Source organism: Monodon monoceros, unplaced genomic scaffold (genome assembly GCF_005190385.1).
Source record: "Monodon monoceros isolate NGI ecotype Baffin Bay Population unplaced genomic scaffold, NGI_Narwhal_1 Super_Scaffold_6, whole genome shotgun sequence".
Taxonomy (NCBI): domain Eukaryota; kingdom Metazoa; phylum Chordata; class Mammalia; order Artiodactyla; family Monodontidae; genus Monodon; species Monodon monoceros.
This window is the reverse complement of record NW_021703783.1, coordinates 54082686-54109170: the sequence shown is the minus strand read 5'-3', so window position 1 is coordinate 54109170 and position 26485 is coordinate 54082686. Positions and strand designations below refer to the sequence as shown.

Below are 26485 nucleotides of genomic sequence, written 5' to 3'. Positions count from 1 at the left end.
TTTTACCCATCTGCTTTACCAGGGATAGACAGACACTCACAAAGAATATTGCAATTAACACCATTGTATGTCCTCTTATGGACCTATGTGAGAATATCCCTGGCACATATACCCAGGAGTTATATTGTTGGAACGCTGAATGTATGTATACTTAATTTGACTAAATTCTGCAAGATTGCTTATCAGAATGGCTGCACCAACCTCTACTTGCATTAGCACTGTGTAAAAATTCCTCTCTCCACATCCCCAGGGCAGGAACCATTTATAAGAGGTAGGTCTCCATTTGGAGGAGCCCTTCCCTTTTAGATTATGGACTTTTTGTGTCTTGCTCCCAGACTGAATGCCTGAGCACAGCACTTGAGGAACTCTTGGGAGTTGTACTGAGAATACTCGTTGCTTGGGCGCCCTAGAAGAAAGGTGGATTAATGTGTCTCACTGCTGTTCAGTCATTTATTGAGTGCCTACTAAGTGCAAAGCTCCATGCTAATGAATAAAATCTCATGGGGTCTGTGCCTTTTTTTGGATTTGGGAATTCGTGGGAAAGAATGACATTAATTCAAATTCCGACAAATAAATAACCACAAGCATGCAGTGTTAGGAATAAGAATGTCAGGATGCCGCGGGGAACCTTACCTAAACAAGAATGAAAGTGCCATGACAGAGGGAGTTTTCAGTACTGTACCTTAGCTTCCAGAAGAGTACTTGACACTGGTTGGCCCTCATTAAATATTTGCTGAATAAATGACTAAAAGAATAGAAGGTCAAGGTTCGGGTAAGGCCTTCTTAAGAACATAATGTTTGAACCAAGCCTTGGAAGGTGAGCAAGGGTTAGTCAGAGCAAGGTGATGGTGGTGGTGGTAGTGGTGGTAGTACCAGGACCTCTCCCAGGTAGAGAGTTGGGGAAGGGTACATAATGACAGCAACAACTGAACCCACCTGTAGAAATACCCTCACATTCCAGAGGGAATGCCCATCCCTCTTCTCAGCAAAGCTGTTGGGACAAAGTTCTGACCTGTGAGCAGGGTCGTAGGCAATAAGAAACCCTGCAGCCACAGGGCAGAAGCCAATGTTTCTATACAATAAATTGGTGAATTTTTTTGCAACATAGTGAAAAGAGAACAAGTTTGGAATCAAGAAAGACCTGAATTTAAATTTTCCTGCTCTATCTCTTATAAGCTAAGCAAACGTGTACGTTACCTAACCTCTTGTTGTTTCCTCTTGAGTAGAAAATAGATATGATGGCACCAACTTTATAGGGGCTTTGAGAAAATTAAATAAGATATGTTATATCTATAAGATATATAATAATGATATATTATTATAATGATAACAGCTAACTACTGCTGAACATATTTGCTGAGCTCTTTACATTATCTTTTCTGTCTTTGTACAGTTTATTTTCCAAGGAAGATTTCACTCAGATGGAGTAGTCTGTTTCCTGAGAGAGTTGAGGAATTCTCTTGGGGTCTCTTGAGAATCTAGTTGAAGGTACAGTGATTAAGTAATTCAGTCCAGATGAAAAGCCAGAAGTTTTCTATCTACTTTTCCCAGGCTCCCTTCTCTTTCTCTCTGCCCCCCGCCCCCCCGTTCTTCAAGTTTTTAACCCTGTGATCCCTCCGAGCACACAGATTTTCAAGAAGCATACTAACCAGAGACGAAAAGGATTTATTTTGCAAGAGAGTCTAAATATCTTGGGCTTTCAGCCAGGCACAGAAAGGACTTCTGGCAGTATGGAAACGTGAAGACCCAGGGGTGAAAAAGAAATCCTCAGACAAAATAAGGAGCAATTCCTGACCAGATTTGTGGAGGCTTCACCCATGCTCTCAGGAAAAGGGCTATGGCTGAATTTTAACAAAGATTCATAGCATCATTATGCTAAAGGAAAATTGCTGAAAACACACACACACACACACACACACACACACACACACGAAATGGGAGGAAAGAAGATGGAGAGGAAAATGTAGATGACTTAGATTAGATTAGGTGCAGTTTATATTAATGAGATGCTAGGCAGGACTTGACAGAATTGTATGACAAGTTATGAAAATAAAATCTAAAATAAATCTGAAAGAAAATCTATTTTTCAGGGAAGGTATAAAAACTAAAGAGGTTGTATTTCCTCATGAATAAAAGTATATTTCCAGCTGGGAATGATTCTTTAGAACAAATTGTAAACAAATCCTTTCCATCTCTGAGTAGGACACTCCTTTTTCTCCTGAACTGGAGCTCCACAGTGAAAGGTGTTTGTGAGTGAGTGTGTGTGTGTGTGTGTGTGTGTGAATTACTATCTAGAAAAATGTGTGCTACATGTCATACTGATTTTCTGGTTATTCAACACTAATTCCTGGCAAAGCATTCTGGGAAATTCCAGACTTATGAATGCTTTTCTGGAAGGTCACAATCAAGTGTGTAGAAATCCAACTGTATTTCAAACAATTCTTATATTCTTTTTAAAAATCAGGAAACAGTGCCCCTGCATTACTTTTTCTCCTCTTCAAGTTAAGTGCCTTTCATTAAACTGCTAGTATTTTAAGAATTTGACCTAATCCTCAAAATATCTCAGTAGGAAATGTGACAAGTGTTACCACTACAATTCTCCAGAGATTAAAAAGAATGCACTTAACAGGTCAGTGGTGGAAGTGAATATAAACACCAAATTTCATTACTCATAGTTTAGTGAGAAATCCATGACATATGATCGTTTTCTTGCCTCTAGAAATCAGAAATAAACTGTGCTTCATTTAACTTTAAAACTTAATTTTCCTTTACAAAAATAAAAGGAAGCTATACTATTAGATTCCTTTTTCATACAGCACCAAATCATTCAGTCAATTCAGTAAACTAAAAAAGATACAATCTCGTTCAGCTGGCATTACATAAGTAAAAATAACCTAAATTTGGGTTAGCTGCAATAGGATAAAAAAATGCTTCCTCCACCTGAATACTCTTGTTCTTTCCCACACTGTCACTTCTCCAATTCCATGCATTTTATTTCTGTTCATTTAAGCTAAAGCTAATGGATATTAATACTATGAACTACTACTAAAAAATACTAACAGCAAAAATAGTAAAAAAAAAAAAAAAAAAAAAAATGGGCAGAAGACCTGATAAGACATTTTTCAAAAGAAGGCATACAGATGACTAACAGGCACATGAAAAAATGTTCAGTATTGTTAATCATTAGGGAAATGCAAATTAAAACCACAATGAGATATCACCTCACACCTGTCAGAATGGCTGTCATCAAAAAGAACATGTTGGTGAGGATGTGGAGAAAAGTGAACCCTAGTACAGTGTTGATGGGAATGTAAACTGGTACAACCACTGGGGAAAACAGTATGGAGATTTCTCAAAAAACTAAAAATAGAGCTACCATATGACCCAGCAATTCCACTCCTGGGTATATATCCAAAAAAAATGGAAACACTAATTTGAAAAGATATATGCACCCAATATTCATAGCAGCATTATTTACAATTGTCAAGATATGGAAGCAACCTAAGTATCCATCAACAGATGAATGGATAAAGAAGAAGTTATATATATATGTGTGTGTGTGTGTGTATATATATACATATACATATATATATATATATATATATATATATATAAGAATACTATTAGGCCATAAAAAAGAATGACATTTTGCCATTTGCAACAACATGGATGAACTTAGAGGGTATTATGCTGAGTGACATAAGTCAGGCAGAGACAGACAAATACTGCATGATAACACTTATATGTGGAATCAAAAAATAAAACAAACTAGTAAATATAACAAAAAAGAAACAGACTCAGAGAACAAACTGGTGGTTACCAGTGGAGAGAGGGAAGGGGGGAGGGGCAAGATAGGGGTAGAGGACTAAGAGGTACAAACTACTATGTATAAAATAAATAAGCTACAAGGGTATACTGTACAGCACAGGAAACATAGCCAATATTTTATAATAACTTTAAATGGAGTATAACCTTTAAAATTGTGAATCATTATGTTGTACACCTGTAACATATAATAATTGTACATCAACTAACTATACCTCAATTAAAAAGAGAAAAAAGTAGTAACAGGGAACATGAGGATGTGCCCATCTAGGCTCTTTGCCTATAGAAATTGGTATTACTACCATTCCCACTTTACAGATGAGGAAATAGGCTTAGAGAGTGTTAAGTAAGTTGCACAATGTCACAGGCTGGTAAATGTGGAAGAGCAGTGTCCAACCCCAGGGCTGTGCAAAGTTCAGGTCTCTTTGGTAGGCTTAAAAACTGACCATTTGCTAACTGTTTCTTATAATTAAATTGTTCATCAAAGTATGACCCATCCCACACTTATCTGCACTTCAGTAAGGACTTTATTAGAATGTAAACTCCATCAGGGTAGGGACTTGGTCTATTTTGATCATAACTGTATCCCTGGTGCTTAGCAGCTAGTAGGTGCTCCATAATCAGGGCCCCTCTCAGAAGAGCTCCACACTTGGGGTTAACGCTCTGTGGTCGCCATCTTGTAATTTTACCTTTGAATTTGTATTTTATGGGTGAAGTCTGATGGGACAGTGAAACTTGGGCAGGGCACTTGGAGTCTTGGCTCAGCTCATGTGTAGTCCCACTTCCGGCCACCTCTGCACCTACTCGCCTCCCTGGGTTCTTGGCTGCCCACTCTTCACTCTCTGTGCCTTGGATGGGAGCTCGGCTACATGGTGGGGGTGAGGGGGACTGTGACTCAGGCAGGGGTCTGGACGTGGTGTGAAGCCTGGATGCGAGTGGCCGTGGTTTCTCTGGGAGGGGCTTGGGCAGCAGCCATCCTGCCCTGGACCCGCGACACCACCATGCATTCAGAGGGCGACTGAGGCGGCAAGGCTCTCGTTCACACCTGATCCAGGTGCCAAGTGCATGCTGGTATGGAGGTGCACTTGCCTCAGAGGACGTACCTGTCCCACCCAGGGCCCGATGCATCAGGCATGGTGCTGTGCAGCAAGTCTTAGAGTGGGGCCCTACCTGCCTGTGAGGATCTGCTTTCCCCAAGAGCATCCCTGTACCTGAGGGAGCACACATTAAGTAGCAAAATTAAATTAAGTGAACATTAAGTAAAAAACACCATGACAGATCAAGAGAGAAACCACAAAAGAAGGAAAAGTTTGTTTTAATACCTTTAATGCCATTGTTTTCCTGCTTTTTGCATAGGGCCACACATTTTCATTTTGCAAAGCGCCCTCACAAATTATGTAGCTAGTCCTGTCAATAATTATGTATTAAGTTAATGATTTGGACTCTTAGAGATGAATGGAATAAAGCACTAAGATCCAGAAACAGTGGCATCTTGGACTAGGAAGTTCTCCTTTGTATGATATTTTCAAGGGAAATGGATAAGAAATATACACCCAAGAACTTCTTGACAATCTCAGCTAGAAGGGGCCACTCAGAGACATCTAGGTGACATCTCCCACATGACAACTGTGGCTTCAATGGACGAATTTACTTGTAAACATTTATTATTTACCCAGTAAAGTTTTAAAGTCAGTTTGCTTGCTGTTTGGAATGGGTGTGCCATTTTCTAGTTTGGATCCATTTCCCGTGACACCCACTGTCTCACATTTGACTGCTTTCACATATTCTCTCACACTCTTGCATGTGAAGCCTGGCCCCTGAAACGTTTGTGTGTTTTATTCCTATTTCCAATAGCACAGAGCTGCCATGTTCCCTTTTAGGGCTGAAATTCTATGAATATGTTACCAAAGAGAGTTTATAAATACTATGAAGTCTCTGAGAGGAGTAATTATTATGGGATGTGATATTTTTATATTTCTATAAATATAAAAATACTGGACTATGCACTTTTTTTTTTTCTAGGACACAGTTTAGCCATGGTAGTCTAACTGCTAAAACAAATCAGCCTCAACAATCAATGGCTTAACACAGTAGTGTGTTTGGTTTGGGGTTTTTTTGCACTCATGTCATAGTGCAGTGGGGCATGATTTACCCCACACAGTCATTCAGGATCCCAGGTTCTTCCATCTTGTGATTTCTTTATCCTCTAAGTCCTCAGAATCTTCCACTAGCTCATCAGCATTTGGCTGGCAGGTGGGGAAAATAACACCCCTGAAGGAATGTGAGAGAAGTGTTTAGGGGTCAGGCCTGGAAGGGCCAGGCGTTTACATCCAAGAGTGTGAGCGAGTATGTGACAGTAGTCAAATGTGAGACAGTGGGTGTCATGGGAAATGGGTCCAAACTAGAAAATGGCACATCCATACCAAAAAGTTTAAAAACCTTACTGGCTAAATTATAACTGTCTACAAGTAAGTTTTTCCATTGAAGCCATAGTTCTCTTGTGGGAGATATCACCTAGATGTCCCTAAGTGGCCCTTTCTAGCTCTAATTGTCAAGAAATTTGGGGGTATATAATATTTTCTTACCATTTCCACCTACATTCTACTGGTCTAGACTCAGTCACATGGTGCTGCTTAACTGCAGGGCAAGTTGGCAGCTCACATGAACTTTACCTTCTAGTGAAGTTCTTTCTGAAATTCGGATAGGCATGAGATTTAAATACAGGCAATGGTCAGTGAATGGTCTATTTTTGAGCCTGTCACCTACATTTGAAATTTGCTCTACCCTAAGTTTAAATCCTGCTCTGCAACTTTACTAGCTGTATGACCTTAGGCAACTTATTTAGCCTTCTCTCAGCCTATTTCCATCTATCTGTGTGCCTAGAAAAAAAAAAGAAACAGGGTTTGCTGCTGCACTGGGCTCATCTTTGTTATTACAGCAAAGATCATGTGGCATTTTCTTTGTATATGTGATGACTGGCACCTAGGAAGTATTCAGTAAATATTTCCCAAATGAAGAAAATAAATGAGGAGGGGTTAATTGCATTCCTGCAGCAAAAGGAAAGTTCTGATCTCGGTAGATTTAAAATGAGAGGGTGTATTATGTATAAAATAAGCTACAAGGATATATTGTACAAATGGGGAATATAGCTGATGTTTTATAATAACTACAAATGCAGTATAACCTTTAGAAATTGTGAACCACTATATTGTACGCCTGTAACTTATATAATATTGTACATCAGCTATACTGCAATAAGAAAAAATAAAATGAGAGGTGGTGTTATTTAGAGAAAATGAGAATTCAGGGAGTTGACTGGAACTGTTGATTTGTGTTTGTCCTCTGATCCAATGACTAAGTGGAAGATGTGTGTGCAAAGTCAATCTTCTCTACCCCATTTATTTTTCCTCTTTTAGTGAATTGCTTTTCTCCCTATTAGATTCCTTTCTGCTTATGTTTGTCCATTTTCCAAAGGATATACCAAAGGTTTTCCAAATTCTGATCTTGCCCTTTCTGTGGTGTCATCAATTGCCTTAAAAACACTTCCACTCTGCAAGACATTAATGTCTCAGCAGAGCGTAATAAACTCCAGCTTGGCTTTAGGACAGATGTCAAACAGATACACACTTCAGTGACACATCTTTCATAAAATGAGCAGTCCCCTAAACAGGGAGAATACAAATGCAGTACCCTTTATCATAGTAGCAGATATTCATCTTGATCTACAAAGTGTGCGCCAGAATTATTCCCTTTGCATTTTCTCATTTCCTTTAAATCAATTTCACTTTTTCCTCTGAGTGCTCATCCTACCTGTCTGGTGCAAAGTTTCATTAGATATTATTGAAGCCTGAAACTGCTTCCTAGATAAGACAAGAAAGCAGGAGAATTCTTAGGACCCAGAACTGAGAGAAGGTCTTCTAATCTCTAGTATATCCCAGTTCCTCCTGAGTTCCTCGTTGCTCAAACCAAAGTCCAGATGCTGTCAGCTTCTCTGGCATGCATAGGGCATCTTTGCCTGTGCTCAATGCCTCAGTAGTCTAGCCTCCCAAAGACGCTGCGTGGCCAACCTATGAGGAGACCTTGTCTGTGTAGAGGTGTTCAGGGAGTCGAGGTTGGGAGTTGCTGGTGTTAAGGAATACCATCAGTGACTATTAGTAAGGTTAGGTGTCACTGCTTTGATTAGTGCTAGGGCACCATCAGTTTTACCCAGATTGCTTTTGCAATGTCAACATGGTAACTCTACAGGCAGACATCAGCTAAATTAATCTTGCCAAGGAGTACTTTAGGGAGACAAATTTCATAGCTCCTGAGAATCTAAGTTCACACCATGGTGAGAAGAAGTCTGAGTGTAACCTGTATGATGTTAAAGCAGGAAAACCCATGCCAATTGGGATGGGGTAAGCTCAAGCAGCATGAACAAGGAGCCTAAAGAACCTTTTACCCAACACCCAAACTTGGATTCCTCCAGTTCAATACTCCCACTTGCTTTTCTGTTCCATTTCATTGATCTGTCATAAGAATTATAATTATGTGGTTATATTACATTATTGTTTCCTAATCTAATTATAGTTGTCAGCTCTAAACATGAAAGTAGCAGGAACAGACTTCAGAAACTCATACATTACTTTATTTACCCACAAAATAAATGGGACCAATTCATAAAGAGTCAAACTTGCTTTTCACAAGGATGTTGGATTTCAACCATTACCAAATGTTGTTGTGTAAAAGTCTCACTAAGAAATTAGATTTCACACCCTGGATCACTTGGTAATAGTAATAATAACAACAATAACTTATATGTGTAGCAAAGCCATTATACACCAGCCAATTTGGTCATCATCACAACTCAGTGATGATCTCAGTAATAGAGGTAAAATAGCTTATTATTAATCCCATTTTGCTGAAGGGGACACAGAAATTATGTGATTTGCCCACTGTCATCTATTTATTAAGTGACAGAAGTGGGACCATAACAGAGGTCATTGTCTAAAAGCCTTCAGTCTTTTCTGTTCTGTGTTTATATGCATTTGACACTATTAAATTACGTTGTTTTTATTTTCCCATTAGCTCAAGGGCAACATCTTAGTAGAACATCTGGATTTAATATTCTTTCCACAAACTCTTTGGAGTCTGTTCATTTGAATAAAGGGTTTATGTCAACGGTTAACCCTTCAGACTGCCTTTCAGGAAAGCAAAGGCAAGACAGTACGGATCTGGAACTGACATTTATTAGTAGCCAGGGAATAGAAATTACTTTGTATTTCTGGGAATGAGTCAACTGCAGTCAAGATAGACCACTGAAGCAACATTTATCTGTCTTTAAGTACCAGCCATTTCCAGAATCCAGAAAGGAAGAGACAGTCAGTGAGATTGTACGTTTATGTCATAACCTTGATCAGGCATCAACAGAATGGAGAAGGTTTAGGAAGTCCCGGATTCTAACATGTTTTCAGGGCCTGGCAAAGACCTGGAGACTGAGCATAGTAGGAAGACCAAGGGAACATCAGTCTTCTAATTGAGAGAGCGGGTGGAGGGCAATGCAAGGATTCATAGGTAGGTCTATAAACAGGCCTTGTTCAAGGGAATAGGACAACAAGATGGGTGGCACAACAGGAAAATGGCTTAAGCCAAGATCTCTGTCTTGAGCCCCTTATATTCTATTAGGGAAGATATGACACAGCTAGCAGGTGTTATAGCCAGGACTGCAACATAAGCAATCTAGCTTTAGAGTTCTCAGGCACTTAACGGCCCATGGCATAATTGGTAAGGGCATTAAGAGAAGTGTTAATTGAGTATTACACAGGAACAGAAAAGAGGGAGAGAGGCAGGCAGATGCCATTCTGCCTGGAGGGAACAAGGAAGGCTTCATAGAGCGTGAGTTTGAACTGGGCTTGGATACCGGGGAAAATTTTGATAGATGGAGAAGAGAATATGAATGATGGAAAAACCCCACCTAAAATAGTTTAGGCAAAGCAAAAATGTTTTTGGCTTACATGTTTGAAAAATCTAGGGATAGCTCTGGCTTTGAGCTCAGCTTGATCAGGGCTCTTTAATAGCATTGTAGGGGAGGAAAAGAAAACTTTTTCTTCTACCCTCCTGTGTTCTCCAGCTGGAGCGCTGCAGATTTCACTGACGAAAGATTAACAAGAGAAAAACAGAGTTTATTAATATGTGCAGTGTGCATATACTTCGTGAAAAAGACTCAGTGATGAGTAACTCAAAGGGGTGATTAGAACTTGGGGCTTACATAGCATCTTAACAAAGAACAATACATTTGTAGAGAAGTGACAAGACAATGGAAAGGTTTTAGGCTTCCAAGGGCAGCAAACTCTGGGAAGGTAAATATAGGAAAACTAATGGAGGAAGGTTTGTTTGGGTAGGTCCATCTCGGAGCCAACTTTCCATCTCTTCATGGCCATAAAACTTCCCCAGAAGAGGAGATTTACGGCAGTCTTCATTTCTCAGAAGTTTCTGCTTTTAGTCAGATAAGAGAAGTTCCAGGAAGGCTTCTTTTGGCATCTGTTGATTCTCATTTTCCTCCAGCTCAAAATAATCCTTATGCCAAAATGGCATACTTGGGGGTGGCATAGTTTTTCCCCTACAGCATTTCCAGCACCTGGTTTCTTGCTCTGTCTTAGCTTTGCTTTTGGCCATGTTGGCCTCACCCTTAGGCAGACCCCCTTCTCCTAGTAGCAAGATGGCTGTAGCAGACCAATGGTTGGGCAGACCGTCTCCAGGACTGCATTCTTAACCACTACACCAGACTTCCTCTTGTGTAAAGGAGCCTAGACTTTATCCACAGGAGAGAGTTTGGTGTGGAAATAATAAATAAATAAGTAAATAATAACTTATATATATTATAATGAATTATATATAAAATAAATAAATAAATAATTGATATGTTTATGTACCCCAGTATTAGAGTATATGTATTCAATAGTCTGAATTTACCTTCATACTTGCTCTAGCCTCAAGCTACTTTGGCCTTACATGGGTATAGGGTTGGGTGGGGACTGAACCTATTTGACCAGGCATCAACTGACAAGTGGTTTCCCAACTCAAAATGGTTCCAGAATTCCACCACCCCCTGCAAGAAGAAACACATTCAGAGCCATTCAGTGGGAAAACCAAAGGACCTGTCAATGAATTCTAGAGGTCCTCTAGTAGCAAGGCAGACCAAGTAATCAAGACTCATGATAAATTTGCAGGCAAAACAATAGAACCAATTGCTTGAGAATTGAATTTGATGAGTTGAAGTTAGGCTTTGAGAATTTACATTTGTTGAGTTAAAACAAAAACAACAACAACCAAAGAAACCCTGTGCATGGCAGGATTCTGTAACTAGTTTCTCTTTGCTCATTTCATACACACTGATTATCTAATAAAGCCAGATTAGCCCACCCTAAAGATTTTTTAATGGCCCGAATTGTTTTTATCCAGTTGTGTGGTATTTTTTGTTTCATCTACAGAGAGGAGCACCAATCTACCAAAATTTTCTCATTCCACAAACAGGGAGCCACTTAAATGCACAAGGACTCTGCCAAGTGCCAAACACAGTTTCTGATCTCCAGTGGGCAAACCAAGGAGGAAGGAATGATTGGTCACTATGGAATCACAGCTGAGAGAGTAAGTACAGTGGCTTGTCCCCTATAATATAAAGGGGATAAGACTACACCGCCCCAAATATGCCACTTTGGCATAAGGATTATTTTGAGCTGAAAGCACCTGAGAAACAGACACAGAACAAAGCTCTCTAGCTTCCATCCTATTTGTGTAAAAGCAGGACATAAATTTCCCTTCATGAAGATGTCCTCCCTGCCCAACACTCTAGTACCAGGAAGGGTAGAGTGAGTCTTAGTCACTGGAGACAACTCTAGACCCTTAGCCCAGAGATGGCACTGAGAGGAATCTGCCTTACAAACCTTACAAAAATGAACAACCCTCATCTTCCATTAGCTTTCTCATATATTTACCTTCCCATAATTTACTACTCCTGGAAGCTCAGATCCTTTTTCTTTTGTCATGTCTCCACATTTATCACTCTTTGTTAAAATGGTACATAAGCCTCCAGGTCTGTCTGCCTCTTTGGAGTTTTCGCTTCATTTCTGTGAGACTTCCCCTATTGATATCAAATAAACCTTCTTCTTCTGATAATCTGTCTTTTGTCAGTTTCTTTTTCAAGGCCTCAGCCACCAAACCTAAGAGGGTAGAGGAAAAGTTTTTGGTTTTCTCCCCAACCAATATCACATATTCAAAAAGTTTTGTTTATATCCTGAAAAGGTATATGCTCAGTTAATGTTGGTGGTTTCTTTATGCTCAAGAAATATAAAACATTGGAAGTCACAAGTATCATCCTTGATTCATTTCTGGCTAATGCTACTCTTTCCTAAAAGTGGCCTCTAAGTTAGCTTCAGCAACCTATAAAGCAAATTATCATGATCTCTTTCCTAACCTTTTTTCATATTTAACTTTTATTGGGAGCTTAGAGTGTGCTGAGCCACCAGTGTAAGCTAAGCACTTTCACTATCCCTATTTATTTATCCCAGATGAGGAAGACAAGATTCAGAGATGTGAAATAACTTCCTGTAGGTTACATGGCCTGCATGACTAATTATTTTGTTATACTACCTCCCTAGTGATGGAATAAAGATGGAAAGTAGAAGAAAACATAAGAAAGGAAACAAAGGAAAAGAATCTATAGAAATGCTTTCATGTTGAACAATGCCTTGCATTTGGCCGGTACTTAAATATTTGCTGGATGAATGATTGACATGAAATAAAAAAATAAAATTATATGAAGAGCCAATGAGGCCAGTCTTCTCCTGGCCACAGCTCCTTAGCTATATCAATATTATCAGAAACGACCAACTGGTCATCCCACCCTGAACTTTGTAAATATTGATTTCCCATCCATTTACCTTTAAGGCATCTTCTATCAGGTAATCACATGAAATTGCTCTGTGTGTCACATTATGTTTACATCTTTCTCTTCCTCCTCACCCCGTATAATCTAGGTGATAGACCAGCTGGCTGAGTAGGTTAAAATCCTTTTCTGCTCCACTCTTAATGCAGCTCTGTGGTTTTGTTCTATAAGCAAGATTGGATAGAGTGTTTGTGAAAAAGCAGTGAAATCTCTTGGAACAAAATGTGATCACTTTTGCAATCATTCTGCCCCAAAGCACATTTATAAGCCAGTAAGTTCCAGGTTGTTCCTTTCAAATTTTTGTTTCCATCAGCCAAGCACAGAGCTCTGGAAGATTAGATTATTTTAAAACAATTTGAATGTCATTTGCTAACACTATGTGCTAATTTCCCTGGGCCAAGCGTTTCGGGTTCATTCAGTTTAAGGATTTCCATTAGCAGTTAAGTCAAGTCTCCTGTCCTTGACCCTGTAATTAAGAGAGATGAGGCTGTGACCCTGGCCTTCATTTCTACATAGGTCAGAATTCAGTCTAATTGCCTGAGGAACCTCTATAAATGTTAATAGAGAACCCCAAAGTTACTTCCAGTTCTCTGAAGAGCAATTTCAAACAGTATACGGCTTTGTTTATGGCCCACAGACTTGGCGTCAGATACCCCTTGGATCACAAGTTGGCAAATAACATTCTATTCGGAAGTCTTGCAGTTTTAGAGAGCTGAGATAGAGAGGTCCTCCCAAGAGGTAATACGGTCACTCCTGAATGTCCTAAAAGTAGAGAAAGGTTGGTCATACGGGCAGTGTCACCCTTAGAACTGGGCAACTCTGTCAAATGGCCTGGGCCCCACTCTGGTCTTCCTCTGGGCAAACCCCTCTCCACATAGTGAGGGTGTCCATGAAGCCAAGGAGATGTGTCTGCCCTGAGGTCAGCCCTCAGCCCCAGAACATCCTCGCCAAATGGCCTATAGCAAATGCCAGACTCTTCCTTGAGTCTGTTCTCCCAAAGATAGCCATTGCCATATCCACACCCCTGGGCTCCAGAAATGGCCAAGCAGTGGCTACTGGGTAGGCAGGGACAGGGACAGATCTTGGACTTGATGACTGGGGTGTCCCTATGGATGCTCACATAGGCCCCCCTAACTACCCCCCACCCTCCTGTTGTGATGGTTAGAGCTGTTGGTGGGAAGAAAAGTGGGGTAAGACAGGCTTGAGTCCTCCATTTGTACTTTTGCCCTGGGCTCTGCAAATGGCAGGAACAGGACTGTAGGGGGAGACAGGAGTGAATTAGTTGGATCACCTCAAATTTGCAGGTTAATGAATCTGATTTTATACCATAACATGCTAGCTCTCTAGAAGTCAGGCTTATGCAAAACCCACCACTCGTGACGACCTAGAGGGTTGAGATAGGGAGGATGGGAGGGAGGCTCAAGAGGGAGGTGATGTGGGGATATATGTGTACTTACAGCTGATTCACTTTGTTGTACAACAGAAACTAACACACCATTGTAAAGCAATTATACTCCAATGAAGATATATTTAAAAAAAAAAACAAAACCCACCTCTCAAGCAAGTGGTGCACAAACCAATGGCCAGTTTTTTTGCAACGAGAACCAAAGTTGACAGGCCAACTGGGATGTTCATGCCATTTGATCAAGTATTCATTCCCTATAGGAAACTCTATACGGAAAGCCAGATTATAATCAAATGTGTTCTTATCAAATGTGGAGTCAGAGGAACGGGAGTCAAGAGCAAGGCCCGGGCTTCAGGTTAATATCCTCTGAGATCCATCTCCGGGTTTGGGGATACACCTGCTACGTGGCCCCAATTCTTATAGTGCCAGCTTCTTAGCAGCTTCTCCTAAGAACAATGCTAAAGACTCACTGACAATTTTTCTGTCTTTAGATCATCTGCAGACCACCCCGTTTGGTTTATGGACCACAAATCCTACCTTCGCATATATTCCAACAATTAATCAAACATCTTTTCCTTTTAGACAAGGTTTGAATGCACTTTTAGGCTTTGTTTTTCCCACTTGGAATTTATGCCTTTTAACGTGAAATTTTCAGAAAGAAAATCTCAGTTGATACTGTAGTGGACTAAGTACCAGTAACAAGCCTGGAAGAAAGTGTAGGAGTCTCCCTTGGCCATGAGAAGACTGAAAACTATATAAATCTTTTGAGAGTTATTTCCATCCCTAGCAAGGACATGGGAAATTTTCAGTTTTTATTAAAACTACTTACCAGAATTTTTCTTGTCATGTCCTTGGCTTATAATCTGGAATAACTTGCATTGGTTATTTAGATGATGTTTTCCTGTATCCTGGGTTTGAAAGCAAAAATGCAACAGAATTGGTCTTCAAGCTTTCCATCATCCCTTCCCTGCCAATGCCTCTATCCATTATTACCTTTTCTATTTCTCTAGCCAGAAAGAAACAGACATTCCGGAGTGGTTCTCATCCTCATAGACAGGAATACACATAAAGTCTGGCAAATATGTCACATGTTGTCTCCATCTCAGAGTTTAAAAGGTGTTCTGATGTCTGTGTTCAAGGTCTTACAAGAATCACAGAGAATTAAAAACCCAGAGCAGATCAATATGTGTGTGTATACGTGTGTGTGCGTACATACATGCACACGTTTTGATCCCTTTGTTATATCTGGGGATGTGTGTACGTATGTGCATGCCTGTGTGTGGTTGCACAGGCACTGATTCCCTTTGTGCTTGGTACTTCTAGGGATCTGTGATAGAGGCTAGAATGTAAGTGCTGGCAGATGCTTGACTTTCCTCAACTAGTGATGAGAAAAGGAGGAGTAGGAAGACACAGTCAAAGGGGACCTGATGGTTAAACATGGGGTGAGTGAGTCCAAGTTTTGTGAGCCAGATGATGTGTTTCTGAATGTAATCGATTTTCAGGCTGTCCAAACGTACACGGCATATTTATGAAGAGAACAGACAACCCCCACTTGATTCTAAAGCTGTCCCCTGACTCAGTGTCCACATTTACACTATGGTAAGATTTTATAGCTCGCAGCATCTAAAGAGCTCAGAAAACTCTTTCTAGACAGTTGCATGCTCAAGATTGCCTCCTCCCTTTATTTACATTGTCCTCTCTTCTTGCCTACTTACGAATCTTAGGCCATTGTGGGGCCTCACATCTTGCTGTTCAGGGAGGTTGGGCGGAAGCCAGAGGGAATCAATCTAGATGAATGTGCTGACAGAAGAGATGCTGGCAGTGGAGAGGTCTATCGACCACAAAACCCAGCAAATTCTGGTCATTGAAGGGGGAGAGAGTGTTTGATGAAAAATGTCCCAACAGCTGCAGAAAACTGAGTCCAGAAAAGAACAACAGTAACAACATTTACGGAAAATATAATCATACTTCTGGGCTTGGCAATGAATGATATTTCCATGCAAAATAATGAAAACCCAGAATCTGAATTGCTATAAAACTTTGATATATTGCAGGATGGGGTAGAAGGTAAGAGAGCTAGAATCCTCATACACTTTAATGTCTAAATTGATGAACGATAGCAGCGTGTGTGTATTATTTAGAAAAATGGACCCAGTTCAAGAATAAAGAGCTTAAAGAATAGAAAATAGTTGCCTTTGGAGTGTGAAATGTGTATGCGTGAGAGAAATGTATCTCCAGCAGTAAGCTTATTAGTCCCATTCAACTTCTGAAATCACATTCATGTATTACTGTGATAAAACAACATTTAAAATAATTGAACTTTGTCCAATTCCATAAATCACAAATGCATTGGGAAGTCAGCATTACTAACTTCTCATTCCCTGTGTAAAGGCAAAGGACCACAGCATCTCCCAGCTTGCACACTCCACAATTTGGAGCCCTCTATGCCTTGCAATCCAAAAACACTGTAACTGGGACAGTGAATTCCCCTGGGCTAGAGTCTCTATGAAGGTCTGTTTTCAACATTCTTGGGTTTTCTGCACACACAGCCTTCATATACAGGAGATATTATTGGTTTGGTAGTTTTGTTGAAGGAATTATTTGCTAACGTTGAAATAATTTGCAATGAGACAAATATTGGCAGTAAGAGGCTGTTTTTAAAGGAACGTACCCTTCCAATTGCCACTGGTGACCATAAATTTACATTCTAAAGGAAGAGGAAAACAAAGTAGTGAAATAGCAACTCTTGGTTTGAAGAGAAGGGTAATAGCCCCTTGGGAGTTCACACAATTCTCTTGAATTCAGTTGCACTTCTTCGTTGTTTATTTGCACATACCTGGTTTCACAGAAGTAATAAAAGATTTTTATTTCTCTTTGTTCTTATCTTTTAGTTACACACCAGAGGCCTTACCTGAAACTTGAACACTGGGGAGAGGCTGTTCCAAACAAAACTACCAAAGCTCAGAACCAGAGATGCCCTGGTGACAAAGGCTTTTAAATCCAGTCGAAACGGAGAACTGCATAAAGCAGCAGGAGGGTCAGCTGCAAGAGGTGCCCTGCCTCTCAGCACAGGGTAACCAGATTCCCTGCCGTACTTGGGGAGAGACACCAGGAGCACTACCTTCAGCCAGGTAAACGATGCCGATTCTAAACCCAACAATCTCTGGGTGGGGTTGAAAAGTTATTCCTGGAGCGAACAATACCAGGCACTAGGCTTGAGCACTCCCAACCTGCATGCCAGGCACCCCATCCGCCAGCTCTGCAGCGCCTATGGCTCAGCTCCAGGCCCCCTGCCTTTCAGTCCACGCTCCCAGGCTCCTCTGTCTCAAGAAGATAAATGGGGACAGAAGATACAGTTTGGTGGCTACTGCTGTCACTGCTGCCTGTGGAACTGTTTGAAATATCAAGGAACCATTACAAACCCAGAGTGGCAGCAAGTGTGTTGAACATACACTCATCATAATGGACTAGAAATCAAAGGGTCTGTGTTCAGTTATCAGCTCCACTACTTCCCAACTTATAACATTAGCCTAGTTACCAACTAGTAAATGTCCGCTACAAAGCAAAAGCTCCATAATTGTTTGTCAATAAATGTTGAAGTCACTTAAGCTTTTTGGGCCTCTTCTGCTCTATAGTAAAAATAAGGAGGTTGGTATATTGGTAATAATGATGCCTACTGTTATTTACGGAGCAATTACTGTGTGCTGGGCACTGTTGTGAATTAATTAAATCCTTTAGTTGTCAAAAAAACCATATCTCCTTTTAACATACAAGGAAATCAAAGCACAGAGAGGCTAAGTAACTGGTCCAAATTTATTCATTTGGTAAGAGGCAGAAGCAAGATTCAAAGCCCATGTGCTTTAAAAAAAAAAAAAAAAAAGCCCATGTGCTTACCCACTTTGCTTTTGTCAACTTCTAGCTTATATTATTATTATTCTCATTTTGTCAATTGTTATCATCAATGGGAAGATGTTTAATCTCTTCTTGCAATTCTATGTATATGCCTGTTATTACTTCTCCTCCATGTACCCATCAATACTTGATCCTCCAAACATCACTGAAAAGCCTATTTATAATCCAAATATGAGAAATCAGGAATTTTGTACCTACCTGTGGATACAGTATAAAGTGAACAGGGATAGCAAGTATGTTGGATGATAGAATCGCCAACCAAAACATGCTAACAGGCAACATAAAGGAGCAGATCTAACAGGATACAAGGACTGGGATTATACATAGCTGTGTGTGTACTGCTCAACCAGCTCTCTGAAATGGGAAGACTTGATCTGTAATTTCCCTAAGCAACCTTACGGGCCAAGAGCTGAGGTATGCAGAGGAGCCCCAGTCATGTGGGAAGAAAAGCACAGGACTTGGCTTTCGATGATTGAATGGCTGTACAACCCTGGGCAAGTCTGTTTACCTCATTGAACCTGCCTCCACTTCTGTAAAATGGGGATGTGTCAAGTACCTCACAGGCTTGTCATGAGGATTGAATGGGATGACAAGGAGAATACGTGGCAAACTTTAAAGACTTGCTACTCAAAGTGGTGCCACAGACCGGCAGCTTCAGCATCACTCAGGAGTTTGTTAGAAAGGCAGATCTCAGGCCCCGACCCCAGATCTACTGAGTCAGAATCTGTACTTCAACAGGCTCCCCAGGTTAGTCATAAGCACATTAAATTTGAGAAGCTCTGCTCTAAGGCACCAAATAAGTGTAGCCTGTTGCAATTTGGGGCTCTGTTTTCCTTACATATACCACCAATGAAATATAATACGGCCAAATTTCAAGGACTGGGTCTTCTCAAAGGCTTCTACATCCTCCTTTCCTGGGCCCTGATGAGTGTGCCCAGTGTGGGGCTACAGTTGCCACCCATATGACCAAGCAGGTTATTCCTAGAGAGCAGTTCCATCTGCTCAGGAAAGGACCACCTGAGAGAGGCATTGCCTTGTAAAATCCTTGGCCATTTTTGAGTTAGGAGAACCAATAAAATGCAAACCCACATATTCATAACTGTCTCAGCCCTGGGAAAGGTTGTTAAATATGAGACTGAAGGGGAGTAGTAGAAGTGGGTGCTAATCTTTCCTGCTCAGAGCCCCTGAGAGCAGCAGCTAAAGGAAGCAGCTCAGAGTGGGAGGGCTTCTTGTCATAAATTTGTCTTTTATTAGATCCCTGTTGTGTATGGGAGACATGTAACAGGGTTGAACATGTTAAACTGGATTGAAAACTCTATCAGCCCCCTTACCTGTTAAGAGATCTTTAATTGTGAAACTGCTAGGACACCGGGGGTTGGATAGATAGAATGTAAGGACTCCCTGATGTTTGACTAGTTAGGGGGTTCAGGATATGCTAACCCAAAACATAGCACTTTGGGATATTGAATATTTTAAGCTGAAGGAGTTTGAGAAAACAGGACTTCTCCCCACTCCGCCACTGTCCTTCTTTCTCCTCTGAAACACTGGCACAAGAACCCCATGTGAGAGGCGCTCTCCCTACACCCTAAGGAAAGGAGCGTCCTTATCTCAGAAAACAAAGTGACACCACCAGAAGAATCTGAACAAACAGGTCTCACTAAGTTTCCCCCAGTTTACTACAATTACCTCATGTTCTTTGACCTAAAATATTTCTCTTCAGCTGTTCACTCTTCATCAAACCCAGCATAAAAATACTCAGGTTTAACTATTTCTTCAGGTCATTTCCTTATGAAGGCTCCCATATCATGTAAAATGTATACTAAATACATTTGTATGCTTTTCTCCTCTTTATCTGTCTTTGTCGGTTTAATTTTCAGACTCGGCCAGGGACCCTAAAAGCGTCAAGAAAAACTTTTTTTCCTCCCTTGCACTAGCTTAACTCCATTTTATATGTATAGATGCACACAGGCATCACTGTTACTTCTTTAATCATCACTGTTATCATTCTTCTCCATCTTCCATTTCCCTGGTCAAAGATCAACCAAGTGAGCACACAAATTTTAATATATATAATCTGTCAAAAATGTCATAATGGAAGTGGAATGATTCCACTTGTAAATCACTATTGACAAATTTTTTTTTTTTGCATTTCAAAAGTGCAAAATTTAGATGTCCTAAATTTGGTTTAAGAAACAGTCTTTTCCAGAAAGTCTATGACTAAGACATGAATGACAAACTAAAATGCATTAATGAAGTATTAGTGCACAGACTTAAATAATTGTGCATTGTTCTAAAACTTCAAAGGCTGGAGATCTCTGCTGAATAGAAGTGGATCAGGAGAGGGAAAAAATCTCCCAATTGGAGAAAGTCTCAACTGGAGAATATCCCAGTTGGGATTATGTGCTCCTCACGAGTTATACAATTCCAAATTGTTTGTTTTAGCTCTTACCACAAAAGAAAATGGAAGCTAGCACATTGGCAGGGCCAGTGGCACCCTCTCCTTGAGCAGCGATTATCTGGTTTAAGGCATGGAGAGTTGCCTGGGAGGACTTGGCTATCGAGATCCTCCCGGGCCCAGAACATGGGAGAGCTGTGTGTCTTCCGGGACACATTTGCACTTCCAAAAAGCTTCTACATGAGTTGATTTTACTCTACCTCAGAGGTAGGATTATATATATATATATAGCAGTATTCAATATCAGACTTCTGAAAGTCTGTCAGAAGGTGCCCATACATTCGCATATATTTATTTACATTCTGTTCTGAAATCTACATTCACCTATGATTCAAGCATCTCTGGCCATGGAGTGAGTGCCCAGGGTCTTTTAAGTGAGACACAAAGGGGCTCATCCCAGGGAAAGCAAGTAGAGATCCACAAGTTTGGTTCTAGGATGAAAAGTAGCCTCCTAGGAAGTGTTTTTAATAAAGTCCATCTTTCAGATCATCCCCTGAGCCATGTGATTCAGTCAAGGCTGAGTTCTCAGAAGAGGAGACTGCCCAAAAAAAGCTACCTCAGCACAGGTTCTATGGAAGACAAGCAGTCCGGTGGCAGTGGTGGCAGACAGAGCTCTCAACACAGGCTTGGCAGAGGCTGTTGAGGTGCAGACACTGATGGCCAGTAACAGCAGAACCTTCAGTGGCCGTCTGTGGTATCAGTGGGCGAGCCATTAAATTTGGCAGTGGTAGTGACCAAGATAACTCACCAAGGTACCACAAAAGAGAAAAGGAGAATGGCAGCTGTCACATCACAACTAAGGACGACCACTTTGCATGAATGGCATACCCTCAGGGACTCTGAGAACTATTTAAGATTGAATTTAAGAGGGGTGAGATTGGGGGTGGGGGGTGAGTCCTGCACAACAGGTCACATCAGAGACAAAGAAATACAATGAACTTTTTGCTTCCCTCTCCCCAGCCCAAGACTGGTGGGATATGGGAAACAAAGGACAGAATAGTCCAAGTTTGTGGAAGAATGAGCTATAAATCCGAGATTCAGCCATCCGTGCTCACAGAAGGCCCAAATGGGGAACTTTTAACAAAATACTATTATTTTGTTAAAATAATACAAAATACAACTATTCAGTTGGCAGCATTTACTACTCAAACTTATAAAGTTTTTTGTCAGATTCAATTTTATTTTTGATTCTCTCTTCTCCTCCGGACAGATTGGCATTGCTTATCTGCAGTAAAATATTATATGCCAATTTTAGCACAATCAAAAAATGATAATAAAATAATAAATAAAATGCATCGTATGAAAAATGATAGTACTATAATACTGTCACTTGAAGAAAAAAATCAGATTTTCAGCCACCTCGACTACTGCCAAAACCACCGCAGTGGCTGATAAGCCACACGGATGCCAGGAGCACAGGGTCCACCATTCTCCAACTGTGTTTTCTGTTGAACTTTTCCTAATAGAATTCTCATTCGTGCTCACTTCTTCATTAATGGATAACAGTGCATTCTTCAAGATCCATAGTTACGTTAAATGGGAGATGAGAATCATTTCTATCTGTCAGAAATATGGGGATCAAATGAGACAAAGAGGTTTAACTGAAGATATAATTTCCTTCCCTTCCACATTCCCTACTTAGAGAATCTATCCACCACTACCTCCAGCCTAAAAGGGGCAGCCCTACATGCCACACGACCCTCTTACCTGGCCTCAGCTGATTAGATGCCAGTGGACAGCTGAGCCAGGCTGGACCAGTCAGAGTCTCTTTCACAGGAATTTGAAATTTGAGAGACTGAGTCATTTAGCCCTGGAGAGCCAAGTTGGAAGTTGATGGAGACTTGGGGCCTGAGATTACATTTAGGAGTAGCTCTAATGGTTGCAAGCAAATGAGTGGACAGAGAAGCTGGCCTGTAGAAAAAGAATGAAGCGGCCTTTCAGAGAGAAACAGGCAAGATGCTGTGTGTTTCCCAAAAGAGAGATGGTGGGAGAAACTTCTAGTAACTCTCTAGTTCCCATAAAGGTCAGCTCAAATTTACTCCCTACATTTGGTGTGTAATTCTTCTATATTCTAATATAATAAACCCACTGTTACAGTTTTAGTTTAGCTCCTTTAAGTTTTTGTTGCTTGCAAAAAAAAGAAGATAAATAATTGTAAGATCGTAACATGGAAAGCACCATACAAATATGAGATTAATTTTGTCTTTGATTGTCACCTAGGACATAGCAGCCATTAGGGAAAGGAGGAATGGATAAGCAGCCTGGCCTTCCAGGCAAGAGCAGCTCCAGGTACCACCTTCCAAACCCTGAAAGTGACCAACACACTCATAAATAAGGTATCAGGATCTGGAGTCATCTTGATTAGGGCTGAGATTCATCACAATTCTTTTGGCTATGTGGCAGAATCCAAATTTAATCTACTAAAGCAAACTGGAAGTGTGTTAGACCACCTAAGTGCTACATCCATGGAAGGGGGCAGAGGGAAGGGGAGCAGATATCAGGCTTGGAAATCTGTCCTCCTATCTCAGCTCCACTTTCCTTTGTGTTAGCTTCATTCTCAGGCGAGCAATCCGCCATGATGCTGGGAGGCCCCAGCGGCTCCGGGCTTACTCCTACCAGCTTAACAACTCCCATGGAGAATACCTCTTTGCTTAGAGTTCCAGTCAGACTCCCAGGGATGGTTCCGATGGGCCTGATTTGGGTCACATGCTTACCGCTAAACCAATCACGGTTGCCAAGGGAATGCAATATTTTCTTTGCTCAGGCTTGGGTTCTTCTCTCAAGTGAGGGAATGGTGTCAACCTCACCTGATTCACAGGGACTGAAAGCTGGGCAAGGTAATTGCAAAAAGAAAATCGGTGGGTGCTACAACCAAAATAAGGAGGAAGGCATTCCAGGAGATACCATGAACATGAGCATCTGAGACTTAAAAATGAGAAGTAAGCTTTCTTTAGAAAGGAAAACCTCTTTATTTTAAAATGGGCAGAGTGACCAAAAGACTTGTGGGCATTTGTTACATACGGCTGGCCCTTGCCCACTGCACAAATGTTTATCATGCCTCTACCACAGAGAGAGCGCAAGCGGTACCTGTGGATGAGTCAGTCCCTGTCCTGAGGCTCAGCCTCCTTCCTCCTCATCCAAAGTCTCATCTCCAGTTCCCTGAGTCATCCCGTGCCCCACCCAACTTGTTTTGCCTTTCCCACAGTTTCCTTGAATCTTCTGGGACAGATGACCAGCTCTTGGAGCCGAAGAAGAGAAGGGGTGTCTTTCAGAAAGAGGAGTGCCTCTCCCGTAAGCAAAGCTAGCAGAAGAGCTGGCTCAGGTGGGTGGAGGTGTTAATTATTCACTTCGCAGTTCCTGGTGCATTTAAAAGCAGCTTCTTTCTTAGAAAAAATTGATTCCTATGTAACTGCTACCTTTTTCCATTGCTCTGTTTAAACACACACACACACACACACACACACACACACACACACACACACACACACACAATACTTATCATCCTTTTAAATCCAAATAGGTCAGATATCTCTTCCTGCTTGAAGCCTCTCCTTTTCCTCCCTTAAATCCACTTTCTCATTTACCTGAGAGGCAGGATGTATCACCCCTTCCCTGTACTCTCACAGCACAATGTCAATGTCACAGTTACAGCGCTTTTCATATTGTGTGATGGCTGTCTGGCCAGTCCACCAGACAGTGGATGCCTCAGAAAGGTCAGGAAGGATGCCAGGCTTCTCTTGTGCCTCAGCACTGTACTCAGAGTCTGGCAATAGAAAGTCCTCCACAGATGTTACAGTGAGTGAGAGAGTGAGAGTGAAAATGAGCAAACTGTTACAGAGCTCGGGGGTTGAATATGTAGAAGATCATCTATACTGGAGTGTTTTCTTAGAGGTAAATGGCCCTCCATGAAGTGACTAAGAACCTTTTTCTTCTTAACATAATCTTGAGTAGCTTCTCTACGGTAGATAATTCCAGAGATTGCTCCTAAGAGCCAAGAATACCTACACTAAAAGGAAATGTTTTTCCATAATTGTATAGGATGAGACGCTTGAGATCTTACAACTCACTTCAGGGGAAGACTACAGCAGTTTAATTACTGTCATAATTCATTCAATGTTTGGATACAGTATGAAACACTCATTAAAGACTTTACAATTAATCTGCAATTAATTTAGAAACTTACATAGTTGTGCTGTACAGAATAAAATGCAGAAGTATAAATATAAATGATGAATAATAAGCCATAATGGACTATTAGGGTCTGGAATCCTCTAACAGACAATAGACCATTTGACTTTCTAGTTTCTATTGCAAGTCATTTACGGATGTTTTAGATGTGCTGGAAGAAGAAAATAATAACACTTTATTATTCCAAATAATAGCAAAAAATATCACGATGGAAGAGTGAGAGGAATTCAAATCTGTTTCAGTATGTCATCTTGCCATACTCCCTGGTGAATGAGAGGCAATGTTTCTGTTTACTCACCTTTCATTTAACAAATGTTGATTGAGCATCCATTGTGCGCTACATGTTTTCCAGTTGAAGAAGATGGTGGATGGAAATGTAAGTAACTTACTCTAACTATGATGGACTGAAGCTCATTAAAGGAAGTGATAATTTCTAACTTCTTACTCTTTCAAAATAATGTCTTCCCAGGGACCATCGTTAATGATTCTTGTACTTGTACACTTTCCACTTTACAAAGAGGTTTTACATAAATATCTCACGTAGGGTCCACAGTAATCCTTAGTGTAGGCAGGACTATTATGGATCCAATTTTGCAACTGGGGAAGTGAAGTAAAGTATCCAAGATGACACCAATGGCGAGTTATTGAGCCAGGACCAGGACCAAGTTTCCTGGCTCTGAGTCTAGTTCTTTTCTCAGTTATTCTGCATTTCAACAGGAGGTCAGACTGATGCAGCTAAAAATGGCTTGAGAATTCAACTCTGGAAAAGACATGTTATCAAGAGTCTTTCTAAAATGTGATCTTGTTTATATTTGTGTGGGGCCATGAAGAAATTGAAGGATTGAGATTGTGATCCTTGGCATCCATCCCTTCCTCCAATAATACATCCTAAGAATTGACAAAGACTTTCTCCATTCATAGAATCCAGCCAAGAAAAGAGGGAGCTGTATATAGAACACTGTTGGTAAACTGGAGGTTTCTGAAGCTGTGCTTCTGCAAGCTTTAAAAAACCACTCATCAAAAATGCACTAGCTTTTAAATCCTTGGATGCTTCTTAAGAGCTCAACTGGCTCTTTAGTATAAGACACAAAAATCAATCACATATGTCCTTGAAGAAATGAAAACCAAAACACTTTTAGCTTTGCCAAGTGAAGTTTTTCCTAAAGTGTTCCTCAGAGTGAGGTTGATATTTAGCATTCTTAAGTGAGCTGTTAAGCCCTGGTGCAATATAAATAGATGTAACTTAGTGGCTGGTGACAGGAGATTCCCCTCATGTCTGTCCCTCTGCCCTCTATTCTGTATTATGACTAAATGGACTCTAATAAATCCTATCAGCTCACAGGGCCTGGTAAGTGTATCACTTACCAGAGCCATTAACATGTTAGTGCCTTTTCGGTGGGTCATTATCTGTGTTGGTGGTCTTTTGCAAGCTTCAGAGAGTTGTGAAGAAAGGAAAAAATTTCCAAAGGGTAAAGTTGATGTAATGCTATTGACTGAATTGTCTCACTGTTGAATTCATATGCTTGTTACTGAACCAAACTTGGGTCCATTCACCTGACGTTGAAGCAAAGCCAATCTACTGACAACAGTTGTGGTGAAGGAAAGTACAGCATTTATTGCAGGGTTTATCTCCAGTCAAGGAGAATTGGGCAACTTATGCTCAAAGATCCAAACTCCCCAATGAATTTTTAGAGAAGGGTGTTTAAAGACAGTGTGAGGGAGAGGGTTGCAGGGTGCTTGATCGGCTTGTGCGCAATTCTCTGATTGGTTGATGATG

The 26485-nt window shown here is 40.7% G+C and overlaps 1 long non-coding RNA gene across 3 annotated transcripts in view; it reads left to right on the top strand.

Annotated features, from left to right (window-relative positions):
* LOC114885012 overlaps positions 1 to 26485 on the top strand; it is a 205431-nt gene that overhangs the window by 163478 nt on the left and 15468 nt on the right. For 2 of the 3 annotated variants that reach the window (XR_003790986.1, XR_003790987.1), the window contains exons 5-7: positions 11295 to 11451; positions 17045 to 17284; positions 23726 to 23842. This is a non-coding gene — a long non-coding RNA (uncharacterized LOC114885012). Of the gene's footprint in view, positions 1 to 11294; positions 11452 to 15476; positions 15596 to 17044; positions 17285 to 23725; positions 23843 to 26485 lie in introns of all 3 variants that reach the window. The other variant, XR_003790988.1, reaches the window with a different exon arrangement.